A 13031-nucleotide genomic window follows, 5' to 3' on the forward strand; every position below is an offset into this window, starting at 1 on the left:
CAGCTAAGTAAAAGGGTAAGATCACCAGATGAAATTTCAGAAAAGGAGCCTTTGCTGACAGCCTCGGTTAAAAAATATACAGAGGAAACTCAGAGTGAAAGTGAAGGTGAATCAGACGATGATGAAGACGGCAAAAAGGAGAAAGGTCTACCTGATCAGCTCTCCCCGTCTGATGAGGAGGACTTGGAAGAAGCCGCTTTCAGATATCACAATGAGGATCCACCTTTGGTGGCTCCTGTTGTGCCGGCCCTTCCTAAACCCCCAGATAAAATAAAAAGGAAAGTCCAAAAGGTAGGATTTCTAGGTGCTGTTCGTGAGGCACAAAAACAGGGAGATGTTGGTATTTGTTGCCCCATAGTATGGGCTATAGATGAGGGAGGAGAGCCTCATTGGGAGCCTCTCTCTTTTAAAATATTAAAAGAACTAAAAACAGCTGTAAAAGATTTAGGACCTACTTCCCCTTATACTCTGCAGCTAGTGGAGAATGTGAGCTCACAGTGGCTGACGCCTTTTGATTGGCAACAAACTGCAAAGTCGTGTTTAACACCAGGGCAATATTTACTTTGGAAGACAGAATATGAAGAATTAGCAAAAGCCTCTGTACAATTACAGATGGACAGAAGAAGAAATAGAATAACCTTAGGACAGTTAACAGGAACAGGGGATTGGCTTACTCCTGCAGAACAGATTAAACTTCCTAGAAAGGTTTTAGAGGAAATTTCTAAATTTGCTCAGTTGGCATGGAGGCGATTGCCTTCTGCTGATGCTCCTACAACCTTTCTTAGTAATATTAAACAAGGTAGCATGGAACCCTATGAAGACTTCTTAGCAAAATTAGAGGAAAATATTTCTAAAATCATTACTAATTCAGAAGCGGCTGAAATATTACTTAAGCAATTGGCCTTTGAAAATGCTAATCCTACTTGCCAGGCTCTATTAAGACCAATTAGAAGAACTGGCTCTCTTTCAGACTATATTAAAACCTGTATGGACAGTAGCCCAGCTCATATTCAAGGAATGGCTATGGCTGCTGCCTTACAAGGAAAAACTTATTCACAATATCTTAAAGGTATTAATCAAAATGTTAATGTTTCTAGGACTGCCGGTTTTTCTGGCAAGCCTCAAGGTAATTGTTTTTCTTGTGGACAACTTGGGCATTTTGCTAAGAATTGTCCTAATCTTAAGAATCCAATTGTGCCAGCTCCAATGGCCCCTCAGAATACTGCTGGGGGAACTGGAGCTCCTCCTAAAACAATTTGTCCTAAATGTCAAAAAGGATTTCATTGGGCTCGTGAATGTAGATCCAGATTTCATAAAGATGGTCATTTGCTTAATGGACTAGGACAAGGAGGTTCAAATATGCCTCCTATAAAACAGCCAAGGCAAAATTATCCGGGATTTCAAGCCAATAAATCTTATCCAAAAAACGGGATGAGGGGCCTTCCCCAGGCCCCTCTAAACAATTGGGGATCCCCCAATCCATTTGTAGGACAACAATTAATGACCTGGCCAGAGGAACCCCAGGAAGTGCAGGATTAGATCTGCCTTCCTCTCAGCATTTAATTATTACTCCAGAATCAGAGGTTACTTTAATCCCAACAGGCATATTTGGCCCTTTGCCTGAGGGACATATGGGCCTAATAATAGGAAGAAGTTCTATAGCAAAAGCAGGGATCCAGGTAATACCTGGTGTAGTAGATTCAGATTACTTAGGAGAAATAAAAATTATGGTCTATCCCCCATATAAGACAATACAGATTTTTCCTCAACAGAGAATTGCTCAGTTATTGTTAATACCCTATCTTAAACTTCCAAATCAAGTACTAGCTCCAGAAAGGAAAGGGGGTTTTGGATCAACTAATACTGTGGCCTGGATACAAAAAATTTCAGAACAAAGACCTATGAAAGCTATAGAAATAAATGGCAAAAGATTTAAAGGACTGCTAGACACAGGAGCGGACGTAACTTGTATTGCAGCTCATGATTGGCCTCCTACCTGGCCAACTACTAAATCCCCTTCTACTTTGGTGGGGCTAGGATTAGCCTCCAATGTGGCAAAAAGCTCTGTTATGTTACATTGGAGAGACAAAGAGAAAACTGGGACTTTTCAACCATATGTTATTCCTTCTCTCCCCTTTACATTATGGGGAAGAGATTTAATGGAACAACTCAATATTACTTTAACTGATGAACAGGAGGAAAGTACACATTTTTCATAGGGGCCTCTGTTACCAAACAGGCTGACCCAATTATCTGGAAGGACAACCAACCAGTATGGGTGGAACAGTGGCCCTTATCTAAAGAAAAACTCGAAGCAGCCACAAAATTAGTACAGGAACAATTACAGCTAGGACATATAGAGCCATCTAATAGCCCATGGAATACACCTATATTTGTTATAAAGAAAAAATCAGGAAAATGGAGATTACTGCAGGATCTAAGAGCAGTTAATAATACAATGGAGACTATGGGGGCACTTCAGCCTGGCCTTCCTTCTCCTGTGGCTGTCCCTAAAGGCTATCATATTATAGTCATTGATTTACAGGATTGCTTCTTTACTATCCCTTTGGCTAAACTAGATAGACAGCGTTTTGCTTTTAGCTTACCATCGCCTAACTTACAAAGGCCTTATCAAAGATTTCAATGGAAAGTATTACCTCAAGGAATGAAAAATAGTCCTACATTATGTCAAAAATTTGTAGATCAAGCTTTAATTAATTGTAGACAAAAGTATCCAGACTGCTATATGATTCACTATATGGATGATATATTGATTGCACATTCTCAAAGCCATTTGTTACAAATAATATTACAGGATTTGATTAAAGATTTACAGAGGTGGGGTCTGATAGTGGCTCCTGATAAAATTCAACAGGAACCTCCTTATAATTATCTAGGAAGAACTATAAAAACAGATTGTGTCAGCTCTCAAAAGTTACAAATTCGAAAAGACAAACTATTAACATTAAATGATTTTCAAAAATTATTGGGAGATATAAATTGGATTAGACCTTATTTAAAACTCTCAACTAATGATTTAAAACCTTTGTTTGAAATACTAAAGGGTGACTCAGATCCTAACTCAAGTAGAATATTAACTAAAGAAGGAGAACAAGCCTTACAAGTTGTTGAAACTGCAATTCAAAAACATTACTTGCAACAAGTTAATTATAACTTGCCTTGGGTTTTTATTGTGCTAAAAACGAAACATACTCCAACAGGTTGTTTATGGCAAAATGATCCACTTGAATGGATACACTTACCAGTATCAGGAAAGAAAATATTAATGTCTTATCCTACTATGGTAGCTTCTTTGGTATTAAAGGCTAGATTTAGAAGTAAGGAATTGTTTGCTTGTGAAATGCATGAAATAATTATTCCTTACACAAGAGAACAATTTGACCAATTATTACAAATTGATGATCAATGGGCTATTGCATTTCTAAATTTTACAGGAAAAATTTCTTTCCACTTGCCCAATAATCCTTTACTACATTTTTTACTTCAAACAGAAATAATATTTCCTAAATGGTACTCTTCAACTCCAATTAACAATGCTATGTTAATATTTACAGATGGGTCATCAAATGGAAAAGCAGTTATAATAATTAATTCTCAACCCACAGTTCTATGGACACAAGAAACTTCTGCACAAAGAACTGAATTAGAAGCAGTCATCTATGCTTTCAAGACTGTTGCTCAACCCTTTAATTTGTACACAGACTCACTATACATTGTTAAACTGTTTCCAACCATAGAAACAGCAACACTCTCCTTTTCGTCCAAAATTATACATAGGTTACAAGAACTTCAATATTTAATTCATAACAGAACTTCACATTTCTTTATAGGTCATATTCGGGGACATTCCGGATTACCTGGTCCCCTTGCTCAGGGGAATACCCATGCTGATCACTTAACTAAAAATTTTATTTTAACAGCTATAGAAGAAGCTATTATATCACACAAAAATCATCATCAAAATTCATCTGCCTTACAAAAACAATTTCATATTTCTAGAGAAGAAGCCAGAACTATTGTTAAAAATTGTCATATTTGTCCTAAATTTATTCCTTCTCCACAGATGGGAGTTAATCCTCGAGGACTTTTACCTAATGTCTTATGGCAAATGGATGTAACTCATATATCAGAATTTGGAAAATTGTCTTATATTCATGTTACAGTCGATACCTTTTCTCATGTTATTGTGGCCTCAGCCAGAACTGGGGAAGCCTACAAGGATGTGATTCAACATTTATTCCTTTGTTTTTCTGTTTTAGGAATGCCTAAAAAATTAAAAACGGATAATGCTCCTGCTTATACATCAAAACCATTTAAAGATTTTTGTTCCAGGTTTAATATTTCTCATTCTACAGGAATTCCTTATAACCCACAAGGACAAGCAATAGTAGAAAGGAGCCATCAAAGATTAAAAATACAAATAAATAAGCTAAAAGAGGGAGAGCTTAAATACTCTTCCCCACATCATATATTACAACATGCTTTATTTGTTTTAAATCATCTAAATACTGATAAGGAGGGAAATACTGCAATGATGAGACATTGGGAAAGTAAAAGGTCAAAACAAAGTTTAGTAAAATGGAAAGATTTATTATCTGGTAAATGGAGAGGACCTGATGTCTTGCTGACATCCGGTCGAGGCTATGCTTGTGTATTTCCACAGGATGCTGAAACACCTTTGTGGATTCCAGACAGATTGATACGTCACTACAATGAGCCCTATTCGAAGGAGGAAGAACAAAGAGTATTGGATCCCTTATCAACCCAATCAGACAGACGAAAACGGGCTAGTATTTAAGATGAGACGGTTGCGTCTTGCACAATCATCTGCAACTCGCAACTCAGACCTGCCGACTTGGGGACAAGTGAAACGTCTGACTGCCGCTGCTGAACACATGGTGAACAACTCTGGAAAACCTAAAACCCCAGAGGCTTTGTTTTTTGCATTGATTGCTCTCATTTCAACTCAGGTACTGTCTATTCATGCTTATGATAATAAAGGGAAAGCTTACTGGACTTATTTTCCAAATCCTCCCTTACTGCATCCAACTACTTGGAGCAGATCTAATATTAAAGTATTTACTAATGAGCCTCAACTACTTGGAGGGATTTCAGATTCTTTAATACCACATAAAATAGCATTTACGATTACATTTCATGGAATTACTGAAGAGACACCAATGTGCTTTAGTACAGATAATCTACATGTGCCATTGGGATGTCTCCCTTTAAGTTATAGGACTTACATTACTGATTCTCCAGGAGAAGAAGACAATGAAAGAGATATATGGTCCCTAGAGATAACCTCACTTGGATATGCTAATTATAATGATACAAATATTTCAGTAGCTTTACCGCCTCCTTTTAAACCGTGTGACGACTTTAACAGTCGTAAAGACAGCTCTTGGAATCTACTCAATTTAGAAACAGATTTCCCAAAATGGTTTAAATGTGGTTTTCATCGTACTGCACTACAGTTTAAGCCACAAGGCTCTGCTACTACTATTACAGATTATTCTGTGTCTTCTCCTGATTTTGATTATAAACTTTGGTTAAAGATAAGACGAAATAAAACAGTACATTTTAATTTTAACCCTTTTCTTACCAATGAGCCTATTCATAGATGGTTTACTCCTGGATGGGTAACACCCATCTATCGGAGTGACCTTATAAATGGTAAATTCTCTTATTTTCCTGACTTGTATAAACTATTAGCAGCTACTAATGTAGTACTACTACAAAGACCTAAGTTAAGTAAACCTAATGACTTTGCAGTACGTGCTTGTATAAATGCTCCTCATGCTATTCTTATGTCTACCATAAATAATTTCAATATTACTAAAAATAAGGAAGCTTATAACATTTATTGTCATGATTGTGTTCTTACTAATTGTATTAATTCAACCATGTCTAAAGATTTAAAGGTGTTTTTAATTGTACATCAGCCTAATTATGTTATATTGCCAGTCAATCTTACAGAATCTTGGTATGATGATCCAGGTGTTGAAATTTTAAAAACAGTTAATGAACTTTTAAGACCAAAAAGATTTGTTGCATCTTTGATTTTAGGAATAACAGCTTTAATCAGTATAATCACTTCCTTAGCTCTCTCGACCACAGCGCTTGTACAGGAAATTCATACCGCTTCACATGTAAATGATTTATCTCATAATGTCTCTGTGGCTTTAGCGGCACAAGAACAAATTGATAAAAAATTAGAAACTAGAATTAATGCCCTTGAAGAAGCTATTCTCTTTATGGGAAATGAGATTCAAAATATTCAAACTAGAATGACCACTAGATGTCATGCTAATTATAAATGGATTTGTATTACTCCTTTAATGGTTGATAATAATACTAATTGGGAACAAGTTAAAACTCACCTTAGAGGAGTTTGGAATAATACTAATATAGCACCAGATATCAATGCTTTACAACTACAAATAAGAATGTTGAGTCAGGCTCATCTCTCGGTTGTTCCAGCAGATAATTTGGCCTCCCAAATGTTTCATAATATAAAAACAACTATATTTAATAGTACATTCCTAAATACAGTATTACAATATGGCTTGATTGGAGTATGTATTTTAATTTTAATTTTTTGTCTTCCAGTCGTCCTCCGAGTAATCCTCAGACTAGTCAAGAAAATAAAAATTCAAGAAGGCCTCTTCACTTTACAAAATAAGAAAGGGGGAGCTGCGGGGGCATCCGGAATTCCATCCAGTGCTTGACAAAGATCCTCTGGAGGATGATTGCAAAGGCTCATCCTAAAAGGAATTGCCGGATGTTTTGCTCCGGAGCATGGTGTTTTCTCTGCTGTGTTTTTCTGATAATATATTACTCATTTCAGTCTGAACGGATTGCTTAAGGGGACGAAGGGAATACAACAAAAATTCTAGAAAATATTACCTACAATCTGAAAAACAATGGGTCTTTACCATTAACAAAATTAAAAATAATTTTGCAACCGTGCAATGAGTCCCTGAAAGCCTCTGGAGAAAATAGTTGTAGATCTGCCTTTGTCTCCAACAGGCTGGTTAAATTTTAACGATGGTTTTGTTCATGTGTGATGGTGAGGTAAGAGAATAAGGTTTCATAACATTCCTTCCTTCCTACAAAGAATATGTCACCCCTATAATAAACGTTGGTACACAATTACAATTGAGACCGCTGCCCTCCTGTACCCCTTAACTCAGCAATTCAGATATTAACCAGATGGACCTAGTAGAGATAGTCACATGAGATTACTTGTCTATTGTTTTAACCACGAGAATATTAAGAATAGTTTTAGGTCACATAGAGTTTAGATAATAATAGTTTGATATTTTTAAAACAATTGTGAATAGGTAAGGATAATCTGTAAGGTTACTGTTTTCTCGTAATTTTCTGTTCCTTGTTAAAAACAATTTCTGCCTGTGCTTTGAAAACTTCTTTAATATTAACCACAAGACTGCCATTATAGCCTGAAGAAAACTGTATATAAACCCAGCCCTCCCCAGAATAAAGTGGGATTGATTGCACCAGAACTAGAGTCTGTGTCTTTCATTCTCCATCCATCGCCGACGCTGTCTCCCCGCGCCCCGTTTACCGGTGTGGAACCCATGGACTCCTGCTAGGGCTGGACCCCGGCATGTAGTGAAACTGTGGCCAGAGTACAGAGAAACACTGTGGCTGTGTTGGGGTGAGTGGTGTGGTTGGTGTGTTTGCATGAGGCTGCCCAAGTGTGAGATGTGCTAGGAAGATAGCTCAGGACTTCCATTTTGGTGTCTTATTACACAGGAGTAAAGTAAATGGCACTTAGTCTAACTGCAGTTACAGAACTGTAGCTCAATTTGAGAAACAGAATTCCACCAAGTGGAGTGCATAGTATCTTGAGCTTGGGAAACTGATCTCATTAATTTAATGAGTGGAAACGTCCTCCAGCTGGGTCTGAGGAGCAATGAAACACCAATGAGGTTCTCACTTGGGGTGATCTCACTGAACCCAGAGTGTCATCGGAATGAAGCCTGGAGAATATTCCAAGTTCTGTGGAAAGATGAAGAGGAGAGTGCTGTGCCCTGAGATTGCCTTTCCTGGTAGGCAGGGAGCTGTCTGTATTGTCCCTCCTCATGGGCTTACTGAGTTTACCCTGAAAAGTTGGTGCTAGAGAAGAGTGCACCTAAAGTACTGTGGTGTGAATCCTGTGAGGGCAAGAAGGAAGGCAGGGAGCTGTCTGGGGTGACTGGCTGATTAGAAGCGAGGACCATGAGTTCCGGTATCCAGCAGGACCCCAGCTTCCTGTGTTTCTTTATCACAGAAGGCAGTATGTTAGTGGAGGGAATCTTGGGATCCAGTAGGCAGCTATTTGGTGTGAACAGTAAGATGGTGGCCTTGACCTGTTGCTGAGAGACTGACACACTGACCAGGGAGCTTCAGGTGCCCATGAGACAATCAGCAGGGGAGACTCCTGGGTTCCACTGGCACACTCACTGTTGCAGGTGTTGGGCCCACGGAAATTACCTAGTCCACTACAAGCAGGCCCTGGGGAGACCATGCATCCAGGGCTCCTCAGAGGTGTAGGTGGACAGCCCCACCGTTCCTCTGGTGTCCTGGCTCACTGACCCAAGCTGCTTCCCCGTCTCTGGCAGGTCACTGCCTTCAGCAGACTTGTTGCAGCCATGGGGTTCAGACTCTGGTTAAATGGGGCTGACACACTGTAGGAGCATCCAAGCATCAGTGGATTGCCCAGGGATCCCCTGGTGCTCATGAGCTCCCCGACATTCAGCCCTTTTCTTCAAGAGCACCAAGACAACAGTGAAGGGCACTTGTGCTATGGCTGTGACTGTGTGTGATGGGAATGCCATTTGCCAAGCAGCAGGGAATGGACAGCAGGGAATGCCATAGCAACCACGGCAGCCTGGTCACTTGCACAGCCTCCTATGCCTCTTCTTTTTAGGTCTGCAGCAAAATGCAGATGGCTTCTGTGGGCAGCCCTCAGCCTGAGCCACCATGGGACACAGGAGGATGCTGAGCAGGGCCTAGGTACATAGCGGGTGTTCTGATTGACCACTTCCCAAGACTTCACTGGTGGAGCAGGACTTATGCATAGCACTGGTCACTTTCCCCAGCCAGGTGTTTGTGCACTGGTGGGTTGGCTTCAAGCCAGAGCAGGGATATGAGGAAATGCCAGGTCCCTGGGTGCCATCCCACTGCCTGGCCAGCCTTTCCTCTGCATGTGTGGATACAAAATAACCAGTTTCCTGATAGGAGCAAATACCCACGTGCCCCAGGTGGAAAGGGGAAGTGGAGCAGAGGGTCTACTGGAAGTTCTTGGGGCCAAAGGAGAAGAGCCCTGCAGCCCGTCACTGCAGTGCCCACTGGCCTGCCTTTCCTCAGCTGACCATTATGGTGACACTACTCAGTGAGGTCACCTGCTCACTGTGGATTGTGAACAGGTGGGCAGTGGAGCCCTCCTGGGTGAGGAAACTGGCCTTCACTCCATGGGTGGGGGCTGGCCCATGGAATGCCCAAGAGAGGGGCAAATCAGGTGTCAAGAAAAGGTGGTGAACATTGCCCTGCCCCATCCTCCTGGGGGTGAGTCAAGTCCCCAAGTGGGTGTGGCATCAGGCCAATGCAGGCCCTCCTGCTGCCTACCAGTGGTGTGGCTCCTTGAGAGCCCCAGTGAGGACAATGGTCTGCTGCTCAGAGTGAGGGCTGACCATGGTAAGAGTGTTCTTCTCTGCAGACAGCTCCCTGTGCCACAGGATCCTTGAGAACATCATGGCCACACCAACCAGAAGGGCCACATGCACTTGTTCCCTGAGGCTGAAATGGGCATGGTGCTCCAGACAAGCTACAGCAGAGCTGACCCTCTGTGAGGGGAGTGTGGGCCATTCTCCTGGGGTTGAGATGTCTGGGCCACAACAACCACAGAGTTCCCCATCCCTGACCAGCCCCTCTTTGCTCCCCCATGACAGCACTCTGGGGTTTTGAGCAGAAAATTTTGGCAGTGGGTTCCACCTCCAGGCCACTCTTCTGGGATGTGGCCTCTCTGACTTGCCTCTGACCATTGCTCCCTGTCTGAGCCACCACAGGCTTGTGGTGCTCATCCTTGTGCTTCCCCTGGGAGCAGGGAGGAAGAGGGATATAGGGAAATGATAGAGATATGGGGGTGTCGAGATCCCTCCCTGCATGTAAGGAAGGTGCTCAGGCCAGGAGGCTGATACTACAGCAGCAGAGCAACCCAGGCCTCCTCCTGGCCAGATACATCCCTGTGCCCCTGCACACCACATCTGGATGAGGACTGCCTTCCTGGCCCTGCCCTTCCCTGTGTGACCATGGAAAAGACCCCCTTACACCAGAGGCCAGGTGTGGTGTGGCCTCAGCTCTGGCTTCGGAGCCTCACCTGCTCACTGGGAGGGCTGGGACCCCAGGCCAGGACAAACCCACATCCTCCCTGAGCTTCTGCCAAACTCTGCTGGAGGTTGGAGAGCACCTGAGGAAGCTGCACCCAGGAGTCTGGGCCCCTCAAGACGTGAAGCCTTTCCATGGTAGGTTCTCCCAGGGGCTAGTTTCACCAGGCCAGGGTGACTTTTTTGTTTTTTTTTTTTATTTTTATTTTTTAATTTTTTTTAGTTATAGATGGACAAAATACCTTTATTTATTTATATTTTTATGTGGTGTAGAGGATCCAACCCAGTGCCTCACATGTGCTAGGTAAACACTCTATTGCTGAGCCACAACCCTAGGCCCAGGGTGGCTTTTGGTATTCAGTTCACACCATCCTTTAAGGTTTGAGCACTTGGTAACTCTTAAGACTTTCATCTGGGAAAATGGGGCCCAGCGAGGGAAGTGCTTGCTGGTTGGTGATGGAGTTGCTTTCCGCCTCTGTTGCCCCTCCCTCCCTTCCTCTCAGCACAGATAAGCACAGCTCTGCTTCCAGCTACAGCCCCCACCCCAGGTGCATGTCCATCACGCCTGTTTCTCGGTGGCATTTCCCTCTGCTTTCCTGTCACCATCTTCCGTGAAGCTAGTTATGACCAATGTCAGGCTGATCAGGGACTGGACCTGTTTGGCCAAGAGGTCATGGCTGTGAACAGGAAGTGGGAATGAGGTGAGTCAGGTGTGACCCCAGTCTTCTTACCTGGCACTGGCCCACTCTTTGTCTCCTTTATGTCACAGACCAAGATAATCAGCATGCCTCTCCATTTTTCGAGTGGAGAGTATCCAAGCCTGGCTCAGAGGCCATGGAGACCCAGCCTTTTGGGAATATTCTGAACCCTGTCAGAGCAGCCCTCAGCTGCTGACGTCTGGCCAAGCAAATGTGCCCTTGTCCTGGGAGTCTTGGGTAGACAGAAAGGCTGTGCATGCATTTATTGACTTGACCAAGTATCCCTTGTGATGGACACAGTCCCTGTGATTCTCCCACAGAAAATGGGCATGTGGGATGTGGACCAGGAATAGCAGCACTACGTGCCTTCCAGGAGAGTGAAGTCAGCTGGTGAGATGCACCCGAGAACCACCCACCAGGCGGGCCTGTGCCATGTGCCAGTTAAGGTGACAGGCATGCCTGAGCTGTTCTCTTCCCCAGCCCAGGGCTTCAGGAGAGGATGGAGGGCAGGCATCTGCGGGGTGAAGGTGATGTTTCATTTTAAGATGAAATGAGGAGGAGACTGACACATGGATGATGAACTGGGAGGTCCAAGATGAAGCTTCATTCCAGAACATCAGTATATTTCCCTGGGACCCTCTTGGGCATTAATTCTGCTGTTAATTTTGTTATTAGAGACCTAGCCAAACAAAGGGAGGTGGCTAACTGCAGGCTGACTTAACCTTGATGAAACAGTGATTTCACCAGAATGATGTTCCCCATCTATCTTCATCCACCAAGGCTCTGCTGTAATACACTAATGAGGCCCAAACACGGACACACTGGCAGTGAAATGGGGCATTGCTGATGCTACCCGCGCCCACCACAGGTTGATGCCACTTGCCATCCAGCTCCAGTGTAGGCAGGAGAGCAGGCTGATGTGGTTTCAGGACCATTGAGCTCATGTCAGCCAAGTCCCTGCATAAAGGAAGGGTGGGATGCAGAGGCGCATGCCCAGAACAGGACAGGCTGGCTTGCTCTTGGGGGTTTTGGCTCTCAGTTCTCTGGGACCCATTTTCTGCCCATCCATGTCAGAGCCAGGTGTATGGTACACTTCAGGCAGGAAGTGTTTTGTCTGTAGGTTCCAGCATGTGACCTCTCGCTTGGTGCCAAATCAAGTTATCTGTCACCATGTCAGTTTGTATCACTGTGTTTTTTTCCAATGGGTAAATAAGAGAAAACCTGGACTGGTACACAGCAGTTCGCTTGGAACCGATGACCTTCTGGGCATGCGGACATGTCGTGAGCCTGGTATGCTGGGCTTGCTTCGTGTGCCTTGATTTTTACTCTCACACCACCCCTGAAGAAGTGACATTCTATGCGTGCATTCACAGAGGGGCTTGGGAAGTCACATCCATATCCAGATCACAGAACTGGTAGGCACTATGATGGGGGATTAGACACATGTTCCAAAGTTGCTGCAGGAACTCGCCATGGGCTGATGGCCCTGTGCAGGGGCAGCATGGACTAGCTTGAACCATGAGTTATATCCTCTTTGGATCCAGGTCAACATTCACTTCAGTGTTCTGGACACAGTTTTTTCCTAATTAGACCATCATCTTGGGCCAGGACAGGACTCTGTCTCAGCACTCCAGTGCTGGCTCCAGCTTCAATATGGAACACCTAACTTTGAGCTCTGTGCTTCCTATGGGTGCTTGTGAAAGCTGGCCAGCTATCTCCTGATTTCCTACTTCAGGTGGAAGTCACTAGGATTCTGTTTGTTTTTGCAAGTCACTCATAAGGTACCACAGTAAAATCCCAGGTGCCTGCAGTTTATTGTTATATATATTTAGTTTCCTGCTGGTCCCCTGGAGTCAACCTATGGAGTCTGTGTCTTTTCACACAAGGAAAAGGGCAACAGCAATGGGCTTTCCTTTCTATT

The sequence above is a fragment of the Sciurus carolinensis genome (assembly GCF_902686445.1).
Source record: "Sciurus carolinensis chromosome 14 unlocalized genomic scaffold, mSciCar1.2 scaffold_123_arrow_ctg1, whole genome shotgun sequence".
NCBI classification, from domain to species: Eukaryota; Metazoa; Chordata; class Mammalia; order Rodentia; family Sciuridae; genus Sciurus; species Sciurus carolinensis.